General features: G+C 37.0%; 1 long non-coding RNA gene across 1 annotated transcript; it reads right to left on the bottom strand.

Annotated features, from left to right (window-relative positions):
* Window positions 1-709: 709 nt before the first annotated feature.
* On the bottom strand, window positions 710-3,871 carry LOC125249342. Its single transcript, XR_007180538.1, has 3 exons — window positions 2,968-3,871; window positions 2,284-2,329; window positions 710-2,114 (listed from the first exon to the last, which is right to left on the bottom strand). It is a non-coding gene; the product is annotated as an uncharacterized LOC125249342 (long non-coding RNA).
* Window positions 3,872-10,205: the final 6,334 nt, after the last annotated feature.

Here is a 10,205-nt window from a genome sequence, read left to right as displayed (position 1 = left end):
TATTTAAGTTCACATTAATTGCTTGTCAGTACATTCGGAAGTACACTTTTACCATATTTCAAAGTACATAAAAATTTTTATTAAAGTCCTACTTAAGTGCTTTAAAAAAAAATCACTCAGAAGTTCAACTTATTGCATTTAATATGAACTTAATCTGTGATATATTTAAAATTAATCACAAATAGAATGCACTTAAGCGGCTGAAACATTACATTTAATTCACACTTAAGTGTATTGATAACTGATATTAAAATATATTTTAGTTCACATTAATTGCTTGTTAGTACATTGGGCAGTGCACTTCAACTATATTTTAAAGATACAAAAGTAATTATGAAGGTTATCATAAAGTTGTATTAAAGTCCTACTTAAGTTGTTCAAAAAAAATCACTCAAAAGTTCAACTTATTGCATTTAATATGAACTTAATCTGTGATATATTTGAAATTAATTACAAATAGAATGCACTTAAGCAGCTGAAACAATACACTTAAGTGTATTGATAACTGATATTAAAATATATTTTAGTTCACATTAATTGCTTGTTAGTACATTGGGCAGTGCACTTCAACTATATTTTAAAGATACAGAAGTAATTATGAAGGTTATCATAAAGTTGTATTAAAGTCCCACTTAAGTTGTTCAAAAAAATCACTCAAAAGTTCAACTTATTGCATTTAATATGAACTTAATCTGTGATATATTTGAAATTAATTACAAATAGAATGCACTTAAGCGATGAAAACATTACATTTAATTCACACTTAAGTGTGCTCTTTTAAAGTACACTGTAAAAAAAAATCCTGTAAAAAAACGGTAAAAAGTCTGGCAGCAGAGTTTCCAGAGAAATCCCATAAAATTACAGCAAATAACCATTTCACAAGATTACATGCAAAAACTGTAAAAATACAGAACAGACTTTACAGTCAAAATTCATTAAATTACAGTATATTAGTGTTGATAATCATTTATTAAACCGTGGAAAAACTGATAAATTATGTCAGATTACATAGAAAACAACTAATTTTCAGGTTAATCTCTGCAAATTGAAGGTTTTTAGGAGTTATTTTATCAAGCTGCTCTGTCCATCTACAGTTATTTACTTTTAAAATATATATTTTCCATGTACAATAACAAAGAAATTATTTATAAAAATGCAATTAGCACATAAATTCAAAAACAAATGTTTGCATTTTACTGTATTAATCTTTATTTTTACAGAACCACTCACAACTTCAATCAATGAATTAATTACTTAGAAATGCATAATAACAACCTTTACAACCAATTTCTGTTAAATTAACAAAATATAGTGCAGAATATATTTAATCAAAGGAGCATGCACATACAGTATTAGTCAGTGTATATAAGACATTGTATGTCAACTTATAGGAAATACAAGCGTAGTATATAGAACATCTACAATAAAAAGACAATTACTGTATACTTCTGTACTGTAATATTGCTGTTATTTTATACATATATGATGACTCTTACATATATGTGACTACAAGGAGTACAACAGAAGCAACAATAAGTATAATGACAATTTCCAGTTAGTCTAGCACAGTATGCATAGAAATTATTATTTTTATTTTTTTTTCAGTTAAACAGAAAGATAGTATTAACAGGTCAATTGTTCACAAAAAAAGGATGCATCTTTAGCAGTCTCTTGAAAATGGTTTGAGTTAGTCAGGTTATTGAACCAGCAGGGAACAGTCCAGGTAAAGGTCAGTTAAAGTGAATTTGTGCCCCTTTGGGATGGCACCACAAGATGCTGTTCACTTTCAGAGCGCAAGCTTCTGGAGGGCGTATAATAAGTCTGAAGCAGAGCGTTTAGGTACAGGCTTGGAGAGCCAGTTGTTGTTCTGCTGTGTAGCATACAGGGATGGCTTGATCTTCCCAATGTTGTACTGGGCAAATATGCAAGATCTGGCAGTTCCAGCACTGTAGTCTGTGAAGTTTAACTGATTGATTATAACACAAATGATGGGTGGAAACCACGAGCATTTCTGTCTTGGCAAGGTGGAGTTGAAGGTAAAGGTCATCCAGGTGAAAGTCGGACATTTCCATCAAGCAGGCTGAGATGCGAGCAGCTACTGGTTGATCATCTGGCTGGAATGAAAAGTAGAGATGTGTGTCAGGATAGCAGTGATAGGAAAAGCCATGTTTCTGAATGATTCTAGTTACAATTACAATTACAACAAAAAATACAGAACAGAGCAGCTGCATGAAAAGATGTAAACAAAGAATTTGTTGTATAAGAATAGTAATCTTTCCTCACCTGTACTGCAATGTTGCTGTAGATCTCCACAGTCTTTCCACATGACCTGAAATCATAAAAAAAATAAAAATTAGTTGGCTATTACATTCATTCAAACATGCCAGCATATGTTTTACTGAGACAATGCAAAACCTCAACCTTCTTTGATCTGGAATGTTTATATTCAACTATCCAATATATCTTACGATTCTGTAATTTACTCAGGCCATGTAAGATTTTTATTATTATTATTATTATTTATTATAACACTAATATATTAATACTATTCGTGTTTGCAAGCAGATGCGCTCATAATATTTAATTTATTATGTTGTTCATATTGTACTCTCATCTGCTTTCCTGTATAGGCCTAACTTATAGTATGAGTATACAGGCTGCAGAGTGGCGGTTAGCCACGTTACAGAGTGTATAAAAAGAGATTTAAATAATGTACTACCACATCTGAACGAAGACATAAACACTGAATGGACTTTATGAATAACTAACGTTAATCTTTCTTGGTTTAAAACAGATGGAAAATTGAAAGATGCCTGCCGCAGTTGTTTTGCTTTCAACGGCAGTTACCTTACGTCATGTGTCTAAACACCGTTTAGAAATACTAATATTAGCTTCGAAACTATAAACAATACAAATGTGTAGCCACACTACATAAAATATCACACACATGTAGAATGAAACTCTTACCTCAGCCAGTGATCGGTTGGTATGATGTCCGCTGTGGTCTTCTCGCTGAAAGGACGTGATAGTTTTTCCTCACACTGTTCAGAAGAATGGATCGCCGGAGGAGTTCAAATAAATACTCCTGCTCACAACTGCTCTTTTACGATTGCTTTACACTACTGTTAATCTCACGACACAAGCGTAGCCTGAAATAAATTCAAATAACCCGCTCGCCCTTCCATCACTGTACTACTCCGGGAACTGTTGTGGGCGGGACTAACGGAAAAGTTATCGGCGGCAAATTTGAATCTGCGTCGCGCACGCACGCACACACACACACACACACACAACACAAAGCTGCGCATTTGCAACTTGATTTGGAAAAACATAAAATGTACATATCAATAATAGACGTGTTCAGGAAATTTAGGGGAGAATAAATCAAGGCCAATCAGCAGTTTCAAAATAAGCATATTTGCAAGATGAGGTTAAAATATTAGTAAAATAAACAATACATAATATATAGAAGGCCTACACACCTACCAATACTATAATTGAACCTTAAAAAACTACTTTAACCAACACATTAGCTAGCCTACTCTTAAATGGAAGAAGAAAAAAACATGTTGAATGACTGTTGATTTTTGTAGTTATACATTCATTTCCTTTTTTCTATTTTTACATAAAAAATCTGTAAAATATTAATCAACATTTTATGTAAAATTACACATTTTTCTGTAAAAATACAGAACATTTCTTTTAAAAAACAGAAATTTAATGTAATACTAAAATACATGCAATTCCCTGTAAATTTAATAGCTGAAAATTAAATTACAGCAAATATCTGTAAAACAACAGGTATTTCAATGTATAATGACAAAACAGAAAAAATCTGTAAAAAAATACAGACCATTACCTGTAAATTTACATTTATTTTTAACAGTGTATATTATTTGTGCAATAAGTACACTTTATAAAAGTATACTAAAGTGCACTTTTTTTTCACAAGGGAATGCAAAGGATCATATTATGTTATCTCTTCAATACAAAAATGTATTAGTTACATAGTTGTATGCAAAGCAAAGCGAGAGGACATATGTTATGGGTTGTCTTTTCAGTGCACAGAGCATAGCTTCCATATATAGCTTCATTGCACAACTGCAACCGTGCACTACAACAGCACATATGTTATGTCTTCAATGCACAACCAAACGAGTTAAATCTTATCTTGTTATATCTTCAACAGCACATATTTTAGCTCTTCAGTGCACAGTGGAATGAGTTAGTGATTGTATGCAACGAAACAAGTGCATAGCTTATGTTATTGAGTTGCACAACGTTGGATCGTACTGTATGTGCAAATGCAATGCAACAGCACATATGTTATCTTATACGTCTTGTATGCAATGAATGTTATGTGCGAATCAACGTGATGCATTGTAATGCAAAGGCTAATAATATCACTTTATCTCTTCAATAAACAAATGTATAAGTTAGTTGTATGCATAGCAATGCGATAGCACGTGTATTGTTTTGTGTCATGATCACCAGTGAGAGTGCCCTTTCAGCCACTAGAGGGCACTCCATCCCGGACTCTCATTTCCACTTGTTACATGGACTACATATCCCAATACACACTTCCCGGACTAATCATCTCGTTTTGTATTATGTCATTAGTGTCTGTCTATTTATACTGAGGTTTTTCTGTCTTTGGTTGTGGTTCATTGTTTGATGTCACCCTCGTGTCAGATCCCTGGTTTTCATGTTCTCCCGTTTTGGTTTGTAGTTTTCTTGTTTCGTGTTTCTTGTTTTATGTTTGGACTGCTGTTTATGGATTATGACCTTTGCCTGTACCCTGGATTACGCCTTTTGGATTTGCCCTTAATAAACACCTTTTGCTGCATTTGGATCTTCCTTTTGCCTTTCTGTTCCGTGACCGAATGAACCACCACCAAAGATCCAGCAGCATGAGGATTCTTCGGCCAGCCACTTGCAGGGAGCGTGTGGCATTGCTTGGGGCACTGATGGCTCTACGCCAGGAGGGAGAAGTACGGTGCTTCTCCCAGAGGTTTTGGACGGTGGCAGTGGCACTAAAATATAGTAATGAGGCACTCAAGGACATTTTTAATGCAGGTCTGGATGACCCGTTGCCCCAAAGGGGCTTCAAATCTTGGATTTCTGGGGTTTTGTTAGTTATCTCTCTCATAGAGCCCAGTGGGCAACATATGCTCAGCCAGAATGCACTCCAGCCCGTGAATCCGTTCCTGAGGCCACTAAAGAGGTGGACGCTGGATCTCCGCTTCCCACACGGAGGAAAGGGAAGAGGAGGAGGAAGGTTCCAGCCAGTGGGCCCGCTCCAGCCAGTGGGCCCGCTCCAGCCGGTGAGTCTGCTCCAGCCGGTGAGTCTGCTCCAGCCGGTGAGTCTGCTCCAGCCTGTGAGTCTGCTCCAGCCAGTGAGTCTGCTCCAGCCAGTGAGTCTGCTCCAGCCAGTGAGTCTGCTCCGGACCCCGCTCCAGCCAGTGAGTCCGCTCCAGAGTCCGCTCCGGCCAGTGAGTCCGCTCCGGGGCCCGCTCCAGCCAGTGGGTCCACTCCGGAGCCCAATCCAGCCAGTGAGCCCGCTCCAGAGCCCGCTCCAGCCGGTGAGTCCAGTTTGGGTGAGCCGCCGCCTCTGGCTCCGGCCAGTGAGTCCGCTCCGGGGCCCGCTCCAGCCAGTGGGTCCACTCCGGAGCCCAATCCAGCCAGTGAGCCCGCTCCAGAGCCCGCTCCAGCCGGTGAGTCCAGAGTCTCGTAGGCGGAGGAGAGGGAGGAAGGGGGCTTCCTCCGATCTGCAAGACCCTCCAACCATAGAGACTGCTCTGGCTTCAACGAAGCGCCTTGCCCTGCCGGCGCCAACGAAGCGCCTTGCCCTGCCGGCACCAACGAAGCGCCTTGCCCTGCCGGCGCCACCCAGGCCGCCAGTCCTGCCACCGTCGTCCAAGCCTTCTGCTCTGCCACCACCGCCCAAGCCTTCTGCCCTGCTACCTCTGCCCAGGCCACCTGAATCATTGAAATCTGCCTGGTCAGTTTTCTGTCTTTGGTTGTGGTTCATTGTTTGATGTCACCCTCGTGTCAGATCCCTGGTTTTCATGTTCTCCCGTTTTGGTTTGTAGTTTTCTTGTTTCGTGTTTCTTGTTTCTTGTTTTATGTTTGGACTGCTGTTTATGGATTATGACCTTTGCCTGTACCCTGGATTACGCCTTTTGGATTTGCCCTTAATAAACACCTTTTGCTGCATTTGGATCTTCCTTTTGCCTTTCTGTTCCGTGACAGTTTTGTCTACATATTTTACTGTGCTATGCAGCAAGTGCATAGATTGTGTTATTCTAGATCTTAAGGATCTAGTATCATTTAAATCTTTATGCAACGCAGCAAGTGCATAGCTTAAATGTTATTATTCATTGCACAATTCCTGTGTGCAATGCAATGCAAAGCACATTAAGGCATCTTAAGGGAATGAGTTAGTTCTTGTATGCATTGGATTATGCATCTATGCATTGTTATAGAAAGGCTCATGTTGTTTTCTCTTCAATACACAAATGGATGCAAAGCAATGCGATAGCACATGTGTTGCTAAATATTTCATTGTGCTATGCAGCAAGTGCATAGTTTATATATTGCTGTAATAGTTTATATTCTTCATTGCACAACTTTGGATTGTATGTGCAATACAGTGCACATATGATATCTTAACGGAATGAGTTAGTTCTTGTATGCGTTGTAAGCTCATGTTGTTATCTCTTCAATACACAAATGAATTAGTTGTTGTGTGCAGGTCAACGCGATGCAGTTGTAATCATGTTATCTCATGTTATCTCTTCAATAAACAAATGTTTATGTTAGTTGTATGCAAAGCAATACCACAAGCACATAAGTGCTTGTAAAACAATGCAACGAAATAAGTGCATAAGCTTATACTATTCTTCATTTGCAGAACGATAAGACCTGTGTGCAAATGCAATGCAACAGCACATTTGTTATATTAACGGAATGAGTTAGTTCACGTATGCATCTTCTATGCATTGTAATAAAAAGCTCATGTTGTTATATCTTCAATGCACAAATGTATGAGTTAGTTGAATGTAAAACAATCCACGTGTGTTGTCTTTTTAGTGCACAGATTAATAAAATAGATCTTTATGCACTGCAACGCAAAGAGTGAACTGTGCGCAATGCACTGCAAACAGCACATATGTTATCTCTTTATTGCACAACAAAATGAATTCTACGCATTTCAATACAAAAAATGCTTATGTTACATATTGACATACAAAAGTTAGTTGTTTTCTGCTATGCAATTACATGTGTTATTCTTAAGGTCAAATTTGACTAAGTTAGTTTAGCTTGTTTACAATAGCAAAGCAACAAGTGTATAGTTCATGTTATTCTTCAATTACACAGCAAATGTACATAATTTACGAAATGAGTCAGTACTTGTATGCATTGTATTGTAATGCATGTTCTATGCATTTTAAAGCAAAGGCTCATGTTGCTATCTTTTCAATACCCAAATGAATAAGTTAGTTGTTGTGTATAAATCAACGCAATGCATTGTAAATGCAAAGGCTCATGTTGTTATCTCTTCAGCACCCAAATGTTAGTTGGATACAAAGCAATGCGATAGCACATGTGTCATTGTGTTGTCTAAATATTTTATTGTGCTATGCAACAAGTGCATAGTTTATATATTTATTCTTCATTGCACAACGTTGGCTCGTGATGCAACGTGTGCAATGCAACAGCACATGTTATCTTAACGGAATGAGTTAGTTTTTGTATGCATTGCTTTATAATGCATCTTCTATGCAGTGTAATGCAAGGGCTTATGTTGTTATCTCTTTAATACGCAAATGTATAAGTTGTATGCAAAAGCAATGAGATGTTTTCTTTTCAGTGCACAGAATAGATTAGATCTTTATGCAGTTGTTTGTGTGATCTCTTCAACAGCACATACGTTAAGTGCACAACGGAATGAGAATGCTTGTATACAATGCAACGAAACAAGTGCAAGTGTACAACGTTGTATGTTATCTTAAGGGAATTAGTTCTTGAATGCATTGCATTATAATGCATAGAAGATGCGTTGTAATGCAAACGATCATATTATCTCTTCAATACAAAAATGTATAAGTTAGTTAAGTTGTATGCAAAGCAAAACGAGAGTTGTCTTTTCAGTGCACAGAGCATAGCTTATATATTATTCTTCATTCAGTGCACAGAACAGTTTAGATCATTATTCAATGGTATGTGTGATCTCGTCAACAGCACAACGTTAAAACTGCACAGTGGAATGAGAATGCTTGTGCAACGAAACAAGTGCGAGCGGATGTTATCTTAAGGGAATTAGTTATTTGTTAAATGCATTGTATTATAATGCATAGAAAATGCATTGTAATGCAAAGGATCATATTATGTTATCTCTTCAATACAAAAATTTACAAGTTAGCTAGTTGTATGCAAAGCAAAGCGAGAGGACATATGTTATGGGTTGTCTTTTCAGAGCACAGAGCATAGCTTACATATTACTCTTCGTTGCACAACTGTGTTAGGCCAGTGCGCTACAACAGCACATATGTTATCTTAACGGAATAAGTTACGTCTTGTATGCATTGCTTTTTAATGCATCTTCTATGCATTGTAATGCAAAGATCAAGTTGTTATCTCTTCAATACACAAAAAAAGTAGTTATGTGCGATTCAACGCGATGCATTGTAATGCAAAGGCTAATATCACGATATCTCTTCAAATAAACAAATGTATGTTAGATGTATGCACAGCAATGCGATAGCACGTGTTATTGTGTTGTCTACATATTTTACTGTGCTATGCAGCAAGTGCATAGTTTATGTATTATTCTAGATGTTAAGGATCTAACATCAGTTAAATCTTTATGCAACGCAACAAACTGCATAGTTTAATATATTTATTCTTCACTGCACAACGCGAAGCATTGTAATGCAAAGGCTAATATCATGTTACCGCTTCAATAAACAAATGTATGTTAGTAGTATGCAAAGCAATATCACAGCACATATATGTTATTGTGTTGTCTTTTCAGTTCACAGAGGGATAAGAGGGACATCTTTGTGCAATTATGTGTGATCTCTTCAATAGCATATGCGATAATTCAAATGCTCAGTGAACTCATTCCAAAGTGTGTGTGTGATCTCTTGTAGGCACTGCAACGCAAGTTCATAGCTTATATGTTATTCTTCATTGCACAACGATAGGTCCTGTGTGCAATGCACAGCAACAGCACATATGTTAACTCTTCATTGCACAACGTTGGATCGTAGTTGCAATGCAATGCACATATGTCATCTTAACGGAATGAGTTTGTTCTTCAATGTTCTTCAGATCCATTGTGTTATCTCTTCAATACAAAAATATATAAATTGGTGATGAAGTATGTTATGGGTTGTCTTTTCAGTGCACAGAGCACAGCTTATATATTATTCTTCATCGCACAACTGTGTGCTAGGCCAGTGCACTCCAACAGCATATATGTTATCTCTTCATTGCACAATCAAATGAGTTAGATCTTCTGTGCAATTCTATGTGTTATATCTTCAACAGCACATATGTTAACTCTTCAATGCACAGTGGAATGAATTAGTGATTGTATGCACCGAAACAAGTGCATAGCTTACGTTGGATCGTATATGCAAATGCAATGCAACAGCACATATGTTTTCTTAACGGAACGAGTTACGTCTTGTATGCATCTTTATAGTGCATCTTCTACGTCATTATAGTGCATCTTCTACGCAAAAGTGCATTGCTCACAGGATCTATCGTTGTGCAGTGAAGAATAACAACTATGGACTTAGTTTATTATGTTAACAGTCCACACCTGACCTGCTATGTGTGTTTCTGGTCCAAGAATCCTAGAATATGAACTTTCTATAAAAATTAATTGCATCTTCCTGATGTTATATCAGCAATACAGAAGTCCATTTGTGACTTACTGAACATATTTCTGGTCAAAGTGTAGTCAATTTTAGACTTTCTGTAATACAAACTGATGTTACATCAGAAAGACAGTAAGTCCAAATTTATCCAACTGAACATATTTCTGACTTAAAGAGTCGTCAATCATGAACTGATTGTCATTGACTCCTTCTGACGATATCAGCCAAACAATAGTCCATATTTGACCTAATGGACAAAAATGCTTGCAAAAAAAATCTTAGAACTCGAACGTTCTATACATATTCAATGTAGTC

Source organism: Megalobrama amblycephala, linkage group LG1, assembly GCF_018812025.1.
Source record: "Megalobrama amblycephala isolate DHTTF-2021 linkage group LG1, ASM1881202v1, whole genome shotgun sequence".
NCBI classification, from domain to species: Eukaryota; Metazoa; Chordata; class Actinopteri; order Cypriniformes; family Xenocyprididae; genus Megalobrama; species Megalobrama amblycephala.
The sequence above is the reverse complement of the archived record's forward strand: the minus strand, read 5'-3'. Positions and strand labels throughout refer to the sequence as shown.